The 14,173-nt window shown below is 33.6% G+C and overlaps 1 pseudogene; it reads left to right on the forward strand.

Moving 5' to 3' along the window:
- The first annotated feature begins 4,838 nt into the window (after positions 1-4,838).
- Positions 4,839-13,683, forward strand: LOC108477738 (protein S-acyltransferase 18-like; annotated as a pseudogene).
- Positions 13,684-14,173: the final 490 nt, after the last annotated feature.

The raw sequence follows: 14,173 nt of genomic DNA on the forward strand, positions 1-14,173 counted from the left end.
CTATTTTTAGAAGAAAAAATCTATTTTAATAAGTAATATAATTTGATTAATTAATTACATACATATTGTGCCAAATAATAATTAAAATTTACACCAAAAATAATAATTAAAATTTATTTACGCTCAATTTTTTGTTTTTATATCTTTTCTAAGCATTTTGAACTATTCCATGTTCTGGTTTCATCCCTCCTATAATTTCTCAAGTTTATACTTAAATGTATGGGTTAATTGCATCAAATGTTGTTAAATTATGATTCATTTTTTAAATTAATCCTCATACTTCTAAATAGTCTAACCAAGTCCTCAAAGTATTGATATTATATCAATTAAGCTCTTTTGTTGGCCTTGGATATTAAATGTTAGTTTAGGGTTTAGAGTTAAATTTTAAACATATATATACTTAATGCATAGATAACTTGTATTTGACATTTAAAAAAGGGCAAATGTAAATTTTGACCCTTGGACTTGATAATTAGGTTCGCTCTAGTACATGAACTTGGCTCCAGTTTGATACTTGAACTTGGATTTTGCAACAATGTGATGATATAATACTTTAAAATTGTGTCATGTCATCACTTGAAAATTAAAAAAAATTATATTTTCATCTGAAATCCAAAGTTAAGGACCAAAATAATAAGGTTGTCAAATTTAGATAGTAAAATGGTTAAAAATATATATGTATGAAAGTAAACCTAATTATCAAATTCAAAAACTAAAAATTATATTAACACTTTTTTTTATAAAAAAATCCTAAATTTTAATGTCACGTCTATTTTTTTCAACAGTTCATAATTAAGATGCCAATAATTACTATACACATATGCTTAAAATTTTATCCATTTATTTTTACTTTGATCCGCATCAAACCTAAGCTTTAGAGACGAAGCCAACAGCTACAGGTAAGGGCCTTAACCCTCTTGACCTTATGTTTTAGTATATTTTAAAAATTTATCTCGATTAAATTAAATAAAATTTTTAAAATCATTTATATCAAACTCATATTAAATACCCAAACTAACAACTAAACTAATAAAATAATTTTAATTAATATAATTAATTGATTGATGTATAGACGCAACAGCCCTCCTACTGCCAACGAATTTCTGACAAGAATCGTGTCGGCTTTAAAAAATTCTCTATTCTCTGACTTCCATCTAAAACAAAGCCTATACAAAAACCATGGTTACTCCGGGGAAGCATGTTCTTCCATGCCCACGTTTTCTTCATCAGCTTTTAACGAAACAAAGAATTGTTCCGTACTCGACAATTTAAGCCTTATGGCAGCAGCAAACAGTTGTCACCTGTGAGTGTGAAGAAGATAAGAATATTCCATCTCCATTCAACAAGTTCCAGCCATTACAAAGGAGAATGAAGCACCACATCATTGCCTATCATGTCCAAGTTCAATGAATCTCTTTTGGGTTATTAACGAATTTGACCTGAAAAAATACCCAGGTTCATTTCAAGTTCAACTTTAAAAAAAAAAAAAAAAAAACACACATTCGCTTGGTTGTACCTTTGATGTGACTCCGAGATATCATCGGATTCTAGTTGATTGGGAAAAGTGCAATATCTATAATCTATATATAAGAACCCATGATTTTCAACCAGATTAACCCAACAGCCAACGCGGCTGTGGTTTTAATAGCCGGAAACTACTTTCATGTTCGGTTCCGTCCTTGAGTTCCTTCAAATTCTTCAACTATCATTTGGTTTGTTGAAGAGTTTGGAGGAACTCATGGATGCTGCCAAACTTTTCTGCTCCTTTTTCACCATAGATCCTCCAACTATGGTTTAGGTTTTAAGTTAGTATTAAACTTTAGGAAATTTATGTTTTTCATCAAGGGTGATGTGAAGATGTTGTTCAGGTTCGAATTCTATACTTGATGTCATTGATAATGATTTAAGTAACCAGTTTGTTATTACTTCGATAACTAGTTAACTAAATTGTAAAATGTGTTAAAAGCATATCGTTATTTTAGGAGGTAAAACTAAAAATTTGATGTTGGGAGTTGACATAAAATTACGTTTATTTAGGCGCAAAGATAAAAAGTTTATATCAAAAAGAGTTTAAAAATTATTAATTCTTAGGAGGAATCAAAAAGTGTGTTTTTATTTTAATTAAGGTGATTAAGGTTTTTGTCATGATCTACTTGTGAGTAAAGATATTCAAAGCACTAGATTAAGTTTGGAATGATGTGAGCACGAGAAAACCGCGGGTTCGAAGAAGAGACTGAATTCTTGTAGAATTGTGTATAATATCCAAAAGCTCTAGAACTCTCCACAGTTATATAATATTTAATAGGATAGTTGGGAAAGTTCTAAAAGATAGATCTAGCCCATCTATTAAAATGAATTATAACCTTTGGATCAAAAGGGCTTGCTAAGTAGAGGCTTTCCTTTTTCATTTATACACTTAAGCTAACTTTTCTTGAGCAATATACTTCCACATTCTCTCTAACTCTCTCATTCTTTAAAGTGCTCTCTATGTGCTTATTTAGGCTAAGTGTGCGAAAACTTTTCTAAGCAAGAATTGAATGATGACTTTGGCTTGTTGTCATAGGAACCAGCTTAAGGCCGCACATGACCAGAACTTTAGTCTCGACCCATGACACTTGCTTGCGCCTGTAGATTCACATGCATCAATCAAGTTCTTTTATTAGCCTGGTTATTAACTTGTACATTAAATTATAGGTTAGGTCTGATATGGAGCATGTTCAAAATATGTGGTTATCAAATTTGAAACACATTTATATTAACTACATGAATAACTTGTATACTTAATATGTTCAAAAACACACATTATTATTAAACTTTACGTTTTTTTCTTTAAGACTAAATCAACTTTGTCTATGTAACAAGTGTGCATGTACTTAAAATTTGATCTACATGTTTTAAATAGGACAAAGCTAGAGGGTAATAGGAGCCTTTCCCCTTAGTTAAACGATAAATGATGAGTGAAAATTTGTAATGCAAATGCACATGTCGTTTAAGTAATAAAGTGATAAGAAGATATCGTTCCCACAATGATCAAATTCTAAACTGCTAAGTACCAACTATTCAATTTTTATCTAATCCATATCAATAAAATAAATTCTAATTACTATTAAATTAAACTAAGCTAATTAAGGAGATTTTATTAAACTAAAACAATGAAAATTTCTAAATTTCTCAATCAATTTTAAAGACTTGTAACTCTAACTTTACCTAACTCAGTTAATCAATTATCTCTTGTTCAATTGTTCAATCTATGTAATTATTATTCCAGGATTCAATGACATTGTTGGATCCTTCCGATATCTAGCTAAGTTAATCACCCTTCCCCACTAGCTATATTCCTATGCTAAGCAAGTTAGGTGAAGTCACTAAGAATAAACCTATTAGGTTGATTAGGACATCATGTATATTCTTATCCTAGCCGCAAATTAATTTATTCATTAGCACTACTGAAGTTAATCCTAATTTATTTTGTCTAGATCTAAACCTTAATTTTCTCTTCCAAGACAAATCAAGATTATCAAATTAATGCAACTTGGTGATCATGTAAGTAGATTAAATAAGCACAAACTTGAATAAATAATTAGTAAAGATCAAACAATCAAAAAGAAAATAAATTAATTAAATAAGAAATAGGATCCATCTTTATTCCAAGAAAATAGAGTTTGATTCATATTGAGTTGAGAAAACCACACAAAAAGAGATTCAAAACAAACTTGCATAAAAAAAGTAAAAAGAAATAATCTAGAGAAAAAATAGTTGAAGAATTTATGTTGAGCGCTTCAGATCTCTTTTTTCTTCTTGTCTTTGCAAGTTTGAAGTTACTCTTATGAAAGAGTTGTTCTTTCCTACTCTTTTCCTCTTTTTTTTCCTCTTAAATCTCATCACCCTTATTTTTAGGGTTTTAATCGTGCCACTCCACCGAACGCAAAAATTGCAGTAGAGCAAAACACTCACTGTCAAATTCTAAATTAGAGAGCATGCTCCACCACACTGAATCAAATCCAGTGGAGCGAAAGACTTCTCTTCACTACTTTTTACTATATGCTCTTAGTCTTCCATTCTTCATCTAAGACCTATAATGGGAAAAAGGAAAATAACCAATAAATCTAAACTAAATCTAAAAATGATAAAAGGAATGAACAAAATTTAAATAAAATCTAATTAATCCAATAAAAACTATAAAATGCAATAAAAACTAATCTAAATGCTATAATTAGCTCCTAAGATACTATGGAAACTAAATTAAAAGAACTCTAAATATGCAAGTTATCAAGAAACTACACTATTCACATACAACCCTATTCATGTTTGTTTGGCACTTTCTATGTTTGTTTTACAATCCATGTTTGAGGTTTGTGTATACAACCCTATTCACATACAACCTTACCTTGTCAATAACCGAGAGGAAACTCATTGAAATGATTTCCCTTATCAATAAATAATCCTACAACTTTGCACAGAGGAGTTAGCTTACTGATAACATTAAGAAAGAGAGGTCCAATTCTAACCAACAAACACACACAAGTGGGGTTTACTTAGATGAGATTGCATGTTCACACAATATAAATTGCATACATAGCTTATATCAAACTACGTTGTTTCTTACAAGCATTAGAATCAATTAAATAATTATAGATTTAATTATTTTAATTAACAACACAAATATTCTAAGCAACTAAATTTAAACCTAATTTTCAATAAAACTGAATATTTATAATTACATAAAACACATGCAAATGCTAAATAAAAGAACAAAAACAATAAAAATTACAATAAGCTAAAAACTCTACAAAAGTAAAAGTTCTTTCTAACCCTCTAAAAAATCCTATTTATGAAGTCTATTTTACCTAAAAAAGGGTTACAATAGTAGCTAGGACTTTAAGCCTTGAAAAAGGTTGAAAATAGCCTCAAATTTGGAGTCAAAACGGCACGGAAAGCCTTCACGTGAAAGCTTTGGTGTTACGGCCTAGAGGAATCGAACTGGGGTGCCAAGTCCATTCGCGTCGAGGGACTAAATTTTAACCAAAAAGAAATTATGATGATGGCGGTGATGAATTTACAGCCGTTAGATGATGGGCCAGATTTTACATCCACAATCGCCATTCAAATTTCAAATCGCCTTTCCAAAAATCGAACGTTTGAGGGGATTCAAGAGCCAACATATATTCACTAAAGCAAAACAAAAGGAAATTTCATAGTTTCAACTTTGAAACCATATACCATGGATTTTGGCATTGTTTCATAAGTAGCTTGAATTTATTTAAGTTACTTTAATACCCCAAAAAAATCTGCTGTTGTTTTAGTTTTGTATTCAAAAAATTGAAAAACAAAATAAAGTTTTAAGAGCATGATGAGGATCATGAGACGCCATGGTTGGCAGCGACCTCTCCATCCTTTACAGGTAAATAAAAGTTAAAAACCCATCTTTTGCTTTGGAACTCTTTATGGTTATTTTTTGGCTGAAATCAAAATTGTTGGGTTTTTTTTTTTCAGATGGTGGGAATGGCAGTCTTTAGTTTCCTAGTTGTGACATTTTATACATTTTTAGGGCTTTTGCTTGGGAACAGAATAGCTGAAATCACTACCACAACGGTCTTTTCCTTTGTGGTAATGTTCTTCACAAACCAAAAATGTGAACCCCTTTTTTGTGTTTTCTTATTGCTAACTTTCAATGGGGTTTGATTTGTTTTTTTTTTTTTCATTTACAGGCATTCTCAGTTATATTCCTGTTTGTTAGGTGTACTGCTATTGATCCTACTGATAAAACCAGCTTTAAGAAGAAGATAAAAGGGAAATCTAAAGGGATTTTGAAGCCAAATTATGGATTCATATTGACCCAGATTGTTGTAAGGTTTTTTAGGAGGCTGGAGAAGAAGATTCTAAGGACTTTTGTAAGGAGGAAGTATTTGGATCCATGGAAAACCAATTTCCAAATGGAACCATTGTTACCATTTCCCCTTGTCATGAAAAATGATGCAGTTTCACCTGATGTTAAAGAGGATGATAATATCTCTTATTGTTCTCTATGTGATTTTGAGGTTTGCACTCTTTTTCTAGCTTTCCAAACAAAAACAAAATCACTACTTGCATTTATCATTTACACTAATGAGGCTTTGTCTCTATGGCAAGATTGAGGCCCTAGAGACTTTGAGATTTGAGTCTCACCTTATGTAAATGCATGGGTTCTTTTAGTTATAATTAGTTATTTAGTTTAGTGCTTATAATGATTGATTGCATCGGAAAAAAACCTTTTACATTCTTCTATGCTTTATCTTAGGTGAAAAACATAGCAAGCATTGTAGGACTTGCAACTAGTGTGTTGAAGGTTTTGATCATCATTTCAGGGTAAGAACCAATTTTGGTCTGTCAGTTTTTGTTTCCTTTTTAAGTTTTTAGTGTAATTTTAGAACCAATTTATGTTTATTGATATAGATTTGCTTGTTTTTATGTTATATATCGGTGGTTGATCAATTGTGTAGGCAAAAGAAACTATACACCAGTCATTCTTCTAACGATTTTTGTCTTGCTAATGGTAAGTGGCTTTTCTATGTCCTTCAAATGCTCCAAAAAGGCTTCAAATTCTAAGTTTATTATGGTGTCCTAACAATTAATTGTTACTGTTACAATAGCTGATTCTAGAAGGAGGCACTGCAATTGCTATATTTATTAGGTGCTTTGTGGACAAGAAGGGAATAGAGCAAGAACTGGAGAAAAGGCTTTACATAAAGTTCCCTAAAGAATTTCTTGCCACTATAACAGTAAATATTATTATCTCTTTTCCACATTGGAAAATCTCTCTTATTGGAGTTCATTTTGAATGCAAAAAATCTGGTTTGGGTTTGTCTCAACTCTTGTAAAAGTTATAGGTTTTGTTGGCTTTGTTTACTGTTTATGGATCAACTGCAATGGGACAACTTTTCTTCTTTCATGTAGTTCTGATAAGAAAGGTAAGTAAAATAAGGAAGGGGTAGGGGTTATCCAGGGATCAAACTCGAGATTGGTGTCAATTGAAGACTTGATATCAAATCTTTTTTGTTAGTTCACCTGTGTTCAATCGATGCTTCCTTCTTTGATTAGTTTCTAACACATAATGTAGTAGACTAAAATAAGATTCCCCATCACATTCTTCAACATCTCCATTGTAAGTTTTGCACATGAAATGAGGTAATTTCCATGTGGTCAGTTTGCAGTATAGAGTTTTGGTGGGAGATAATCATTATATGACCACTCCATTGAAATATCTTTGCATCATATGGCTATTTTAACACTTACAATATGAAGTTGTGAAATTAAGGAAATTTTGTCTCTATTTCATGGTGTACCACATTGGTAATTATAACAAGTATGAGCATGTCACATCACCATGCCCTATGATCTCAAATCCTCATTCTTTTAGCCTGTGCTAGGAAATTTGACCATTTGGTTCCTTGTTAATTTGTGCTCTCAATTTCATATTTTGTTGTATCATTGCTCTCAATTGAATGTGTTGATTCTTGTTACAGGGAATGGGAACATATGATTATATATTGGCAATGAAAGAAAAGAACCAATTTACAGTGGACCCTTTCTACGACTCTGATGTCTCGTCGGACGACAGCTCTGATTTTGATTCACCCGAAAAAGCAACATTCTTGTCGAGGTTCATATGCAAAGGACTGAGAACTCAGGTATATACAAGATAAGCAAAACTTGATTTTATCCAAAGAATTTCAGCAGTGTCATCATCTTACAGGGCATGGTACCAGAAAAAAGCCCATTTTCGAAATTATTTACGGAAATGGGCTTCTCCAAAAAATAATCACTAGAATGGACTGAAAACATTAAAATGTACTATGTGAATGCGTTTTTAGGGGAAACCGCAGGAAAGCGTGTTGATAAAGACGCGTTTTTTCTCGTGTCAGCAAAAGGGCGCTAATGTGGACGCACCTTAGGAAAAAGAATTAATGGGGATGTAATTTTTCCCTGTGTTTGATTAGGTTTTTGGGTTATTTTCAAATTAGGGATTAGGTTTAGGGTTTACGGTTTGTTTATTATTTTTATAACACCTCGAAATTTGGAGTTAGAAGTTTTGAGGTTTGTAGTTAGGGTCAGTGAGTAGGTTAAACAGTTGAGTTAGTTTTTGCATTTTAAAGTCAGAATGAGTCTGCTGGTTCAGTGGTAGTGTGTGTTTAAGAGGAATTAATTTTATTCTAGTTTTGTTTTTAAGTTTTAAATACTTATTTATTTTGATTTTATTTTTAATTTGAAAGGGGAGGTTATCCTAAAATCTTTCTCACGTTCTTACTCTTTCATTTTCTTCTGTTTTCCCTAGTTTTTAGTTTTTTGCTTGTTTTCTCTTTGCATCTTTAGTTTTTGCATTTTTTTTTCTTTTTTTGTTATTGTCCGGTGGTCAAAAGTTGATTGCTTTTGTGTGTTTCGTTTAATCGGATGTGAATCAATTAGGTTGTGTTTATTGGGGTTAATGACAGATTTGTTTCCATTTCTTTTATGTCGATTAATTTAAGTTCTTATAGTTTGGTTATATGTGAAATTGAAGGTTTAGAACAGTCTTGTGGAGGCAAATCGGTCAATTCTTGGTGCTTGTGATCCCATTTTAAGGTGTTTTTTTGAACTATTAGTGATTAGGGGTTGTGTTGCTATCGCAAAATCATAACTTACAGCCTATTTCGTTGTGGCTTCGTGACTACACGGATGACCACACGGGAGTGTGCCACACATAGGCGGTCCACTCGGCTGTGTAATGCTGTGAAATTAGGGTTTTTGACGTTTTTCAGTGCCATATTTGGGGATATTTTTTATTTTTACACGGGCATGTGTGTAGGAGTTTTCCACACGGTCGTTTCCACTCTGCTTCTTAATTTTGTTACATTTTACACTTTTGCACAATGAGTTACACGAACTACTCACATGGCCATGTAACTCGTCACATGGGTGTGTGCCTCTTTCACACTGCCGTGTGCCTTTGTTACATGGCCATGTCGACCTTTACACAACCTAGACCCTCCTACACGACCGGGGCACACGACCGTGCAACCCTATTTGCAAATTTTTGTGTTGTGTTATAAACTAACTCGTTTTATATTTCTGTGTAATCTGACGCTCGGTTAAGCTTTGGTAATTGTGTTTTGGTCTTTATTTTAGCTTAGACTCGTGTGTGTATTTGTAATTATAGAATTAATTTAATGGCTTGTTAAGCGTTAATGTGATGTGATTTATAGAATTGAGACAATACTTAATAATGGAATACAAGTTAATTTGAGACTGAGTCTGGGCAACTGAATATGTGTAGTCTTATTCTGTATGATTGCCTGCATGTAGTTTGCATTTTGCAGATGCATTAAATTTTGGGATTTGGTAATGAAGAGAAGGAAGATTGATTTAGAGTTTAACTGCAAATTTTTTATATAACGGTTTACCGCACTATGCTATATGTATACCAGCTTAGTTGTATAATTTTGCTCAAGTGGCTTAGTTCTACATTTGTAGTGTGTAGGGCAGATATGCCCTATTAAGGTCTTATGTGGTGTGTAAGGTGGTTGGGTCTAACATGGCCCTATTATAGTGTGCAGGGTGATCGGAGTGGTGTTTGGCTGGATGGGTGAGATTTTTAATCTGTTGCATTCATTTCACATTTAGGTATATAAGTTTGTCTGTATGGTTGTGGGGTTAATTGCGAAATAATTTGAATAGTCTAACGTGTCTTATGTGACTGGTGAGTTTGTGATGCAACTCCTCTACAAGTATACTCAAAGTAGAAATCTAAGGCACGTGGAAAAAATATGGAAGAAGCCAGATTTAGTCAGTTAGCCCAAATCATGGAACCACCTTGGATACACTAATTTGAAATAGAAACCACTTTGGCTGTATATTATGTTCTTTTATTTAAGCTTGTTAGTTGAGGTTATTACCTGAGATTGTTAGTATAAATAACTTAGGAAACTCTTTAGTAGGATAGGAGTCTTTTTTTATTGAAAAGTATTATTTGGGAGAGTGGTTCATCTCGAATCGGACTAATCCTACAAGTAAATTTTTAGTTTTTTTTTATTTTCTATTTTATCATTCTAGTATTTCTCTTTATCTCCTTGCTCCTATCATATTTGGTTCTGTTTCCGGGAAATAAAGATGGTAGTCACCACCTAAAGTACTTGTAATCCTTCCAATAAAACACAATAAAATTGTTAGTATCATCCAATCAAACTTCTGACCCTATAGCCACTAAATTAGCTGCCATGGTATCCAAATTGGAAGTCGCGAAAACACTTAAAGTAGAGGTAGTAGCCTTAAAAATTCAATCCCAAACTTATCAACATTCTGCTTCCAATACAATCAACCCTCGAGACAAAGAAAGACGAAAAAGAAACCAGAAAAGCCGTGAGAACAACGCAACAACTAGCTTTTAGATAATGATGATGCTGCTCAACCCTAGTGGAAAAGAAATCCAGTACCCCGTCCCCATACAAAAATTAAATTTCCCAATTTTGATGGTGGCGACCCACGTAGGTGGATTCTCAAAGCGAAAAAATATCTTTGCTATTATCAAACTCTAAAAAGAGCTTAAAGTAGACATAGCAATAATGTACCTTGAAGGTGATGCTCTTGATTTATTTTAATGGCTTAACTTTGAACAAGACATCCTTTATTGGGATTAGTTGGTCTGGGCATTACATGAAAATTAAGGGCCAGCAGAATTTCAAAATCTTGATGAGTATCTTTGAAACATCACGTAGACTGGTACTGTCCAATAATATAGCCAAGAGATTGCAAAAAGGTTAGCTCGAGTAACAAATTGGTTTGATCATTTTCTATCATGGTTTTTCTCAATGGATTGGGAGAAGGTTTAAAGGTTGATGTGCGCATCCATAAACCACGGGCAATCTACAAAGCAATGAGTCTGCCGCTCAAATATGAGTTCAAAGTAGGCTCAACACGTGGTTCAAAAGGAACCCTTTGGTCCAATTCAAGTAAGCCTAACCCCGTTCTATGACAATCTCGTCCTCCTATCTCTCGATAAGGACAAGGTAACATACCCCAACTAGTCGCGAATATGCCCTTTAACAACCGCGGTCGAAATTGGGATATTGAGATACAAGTAAGAAGCCAAGGGGCTTTGTTTTAGATGCAACGAAAAATACGATCTTGGCCATCATTGCAAAATAGTGTCTTTCTCACTTTTAGAGGTTACCGAAGAAGATGATAAGCAAGACACTTGCCCGACTGAGGAAGTTGATAATCTTTAGCAAAATGACTTGGTAATGCTTAGTTTTCATGCCATATTGGGGAAACAAATACCACCACCATGAAGCTTAAAGGGGACATTGAGACCAAAGAAGTTTTAATTCTTATTGACAGTGGCTCTATATACAATTTCATAGCTGATACCATTGTCAAGGAATTGAATCTGAAGACACAAATTTTGCCATCTTTTGAGGTCTAGATCGGCAATGGGGACATCATATATTGTAATTATGTTTGTCGCAATGTAAAGATCCAGCTTCTTGGGTTGAAGATTATATAAGATTTTTACCGTTTTAATATTAGAGGAGTCGATGTGGTTTTAGACATCTAGTGGTTTGCTACCCTCAACACGGTGCAAGTAAACAAGAATAAAATGTTCCTTATCTTCTCGATTGACGGGAAAAAGTATAAACTATAAGGAGAGCCATCAAAAACTACAGCTACTGCCACATTTCAGTATTTTTTTACTGAAGTTAACCATGCCCAGGTATCATTTAGCCCTCTGCAATTGTTATTTTCTATATACCAAGCTATTTTCCAAGAGCTGAGTACTTTACCACCCTTTCCTCTTATACCCAATACCCAACCTCCAAACATTCAACCATACTGTTATACTTATAACCAAAAAATTGAAATAGAAAAACAAGTAGCTGAACTTTTAACCATTGGATTTATTCGACCCAACACTAGCCCCTTTGTTAGCCCAATATTTTTAGTAAAAAAAAAACCATACTTGAAGGATGTGTGTCGATTACCATGCCTTTAACAATTGTTAAATGAATTATAATGGGCTACGATCTTTTCCAAGATCGACTTCTGTTCTGGCTACCATCATATCAGACTTAAACTAGAAGACATAACCAATACAACATTCAGAATGCACTTAGAGCATTACGAATTTGTAGTCATACCATTTGGTCTCACAAACGCTATTACCATTTCAAGTTGCTATGATGATCTGTTTAGGCCTTATTTGCAAAAATTTGTTCTAGTATTCTTCGATGTTATCCTTATTTACAGCAATGATATGAACCAACACTTACAACACCTTCGTATAGCTCTTGATCTACTCTGTAACAACATATATCATGCCAAAGCTTCCAAGTGCCATTTCGACCAACCACATATATTTTCTTAGACATATAGTAAATTCTCAAGGAATATATGTTGATCAGACCAAAATCTAAGTAGTCCAGTTCTAGCATGTACCTACCAACCTAAAGGAGTTACGTGGATTTCTAGGCCTGACGGGATACTAACGCAAATTCATTAGGAACTATGGGCTAATGGCACGTCCTCTTATCAACTCTCTAAGAAAGATGACTTCCAATGGTCTCCAATTGCGAAAGAAGCATTCAATAACCTCAAGCACGCATTGACGACAGTTCTAGTATTACGCCTTTTAGATTTTTCACAACCATTCATTGAAGAATGTGATGTATCATCTGAATGAATGGGCGAAATCTTATTGCAGACTGAGCATTCAATAGCCTATTTTAGTAAAAGGCTTTCCTTTACGAATAGCATAAAATTAGCATATGACTGAGAATTACTTGCTTTGGTATTGGCATTACAGAAATGGAAACATTATCTATTGGGGAGGCATTTTTTTGTCAAAACAGACCACTATACGCTTGAGTTCTTGTTGGAACAGATTATTACAACAATCGAACAGTAGTGATTCTTGATGAAACTAATGCTATTTGACTTTTCCATTATCTACAAGGCAGGAAAAAAAAAGATAGCTGATGTGCTTTTCCGCAAACCATATTCTGCTAATTTTTTTTATCTCTAGCACTTTCATTTAGCTTGGATTTGTTGGATTTACTATAGACACTCAAAGTGGATCCTTATGCTAGTCATATTATGCTGTCACTAATGTTTAATCCTACTTATTTCTCAGATTTTGTTATTGTAGGGCAAATGCTCTATTATAAAAACAGGTTGGTTATTCCTGACACTGCAGCCCTCAAGCAGAAGATTCTTTTTGAGTTTTACAATACTCCTATCGTAAGCCATGGAGGATATTTGAAGACTGTTAAACGGCTGTCAGCATAGTTCTTTTGGCCTCAATTAAAACAAAATGTTCGTCACTATGTCCAAAACTGTTTGTAATGCCAACAAAATAAATATCAAGCTTCGGCGTCAGCTGGTCTCCTCCAACTTTTGTTGATTCCGGATCGTATCTTGGAAGACATCTCTCTTGATTTTATTATGGGCCTTCCTAAGACACACCGTTTTGAGACGATTCTTGTAGTGGTAGACCGTTTGAGTAAATATACTCACTTTATTCCCTTGGCTCATCCTTTTACAGCCAAGATAGTTGTTGTGAATTTTTGCAATGAAATTTTTAGACTCTATAGTTTTCCACGTTCGATTGTATTTGACCGAGATGTTATTTTCCTAAGCAATTTTTAGCAAGAACTTTTCAAACCAAGTAAAACAAAATTACGGATGAGCACAAGTTACCACCCTTAAACTGATGGCCAAACAGAAGTGGTCAATCGATGTTTAGAAGCCTACTTTCACTGTTTTGCACAAGAACATCCTACCAAATGGAGTAGATTTTTTCCGTGGGTTGAATTCTCTTTTAATACTAGTTTTCACATAACAGTAAATATTACTCTTTTCAAGATAATTTATGGTTGTGATCCGTCACCGCTTTATGTTCTTGGCGAGACGCAGTGGCGGAGTTGGAGCAACAACTAATCCAACGAAATGACATGTTGAAGCTTTTGAAGGATAACTTGCTTAAAGCTCAATCTCGTATGAAATCCCAAGTTGATTCTAAGAGTCGAAACCTCGAGGTTGGGGATTTTGTTTCCCTATATCTTCAACCTTATCGACAAAAATCACTTCCAAGAAACAGTATGAAAAGCTTTTTCCATATTTTTTTAACCTTTACAAAATCTTACGACGCATTGGTAAGGAGGCGTAT

Source organism: Gossypium arboreum, chromosome 12, assembly GCF_025698485.1.
Source record: "Gossypium arboreum isolate Shixiya-1 chromosome 12, ASM2569848v2, whole genome shotgun sequence".
NCBI classification, from domain to species: domain Eukaryota; kingdom Viridiplantae; phylum Streptophyta; class Magnoliopsida; order Malvales; family Malvaceae; genus Gossypium; species Gossypium arboreum.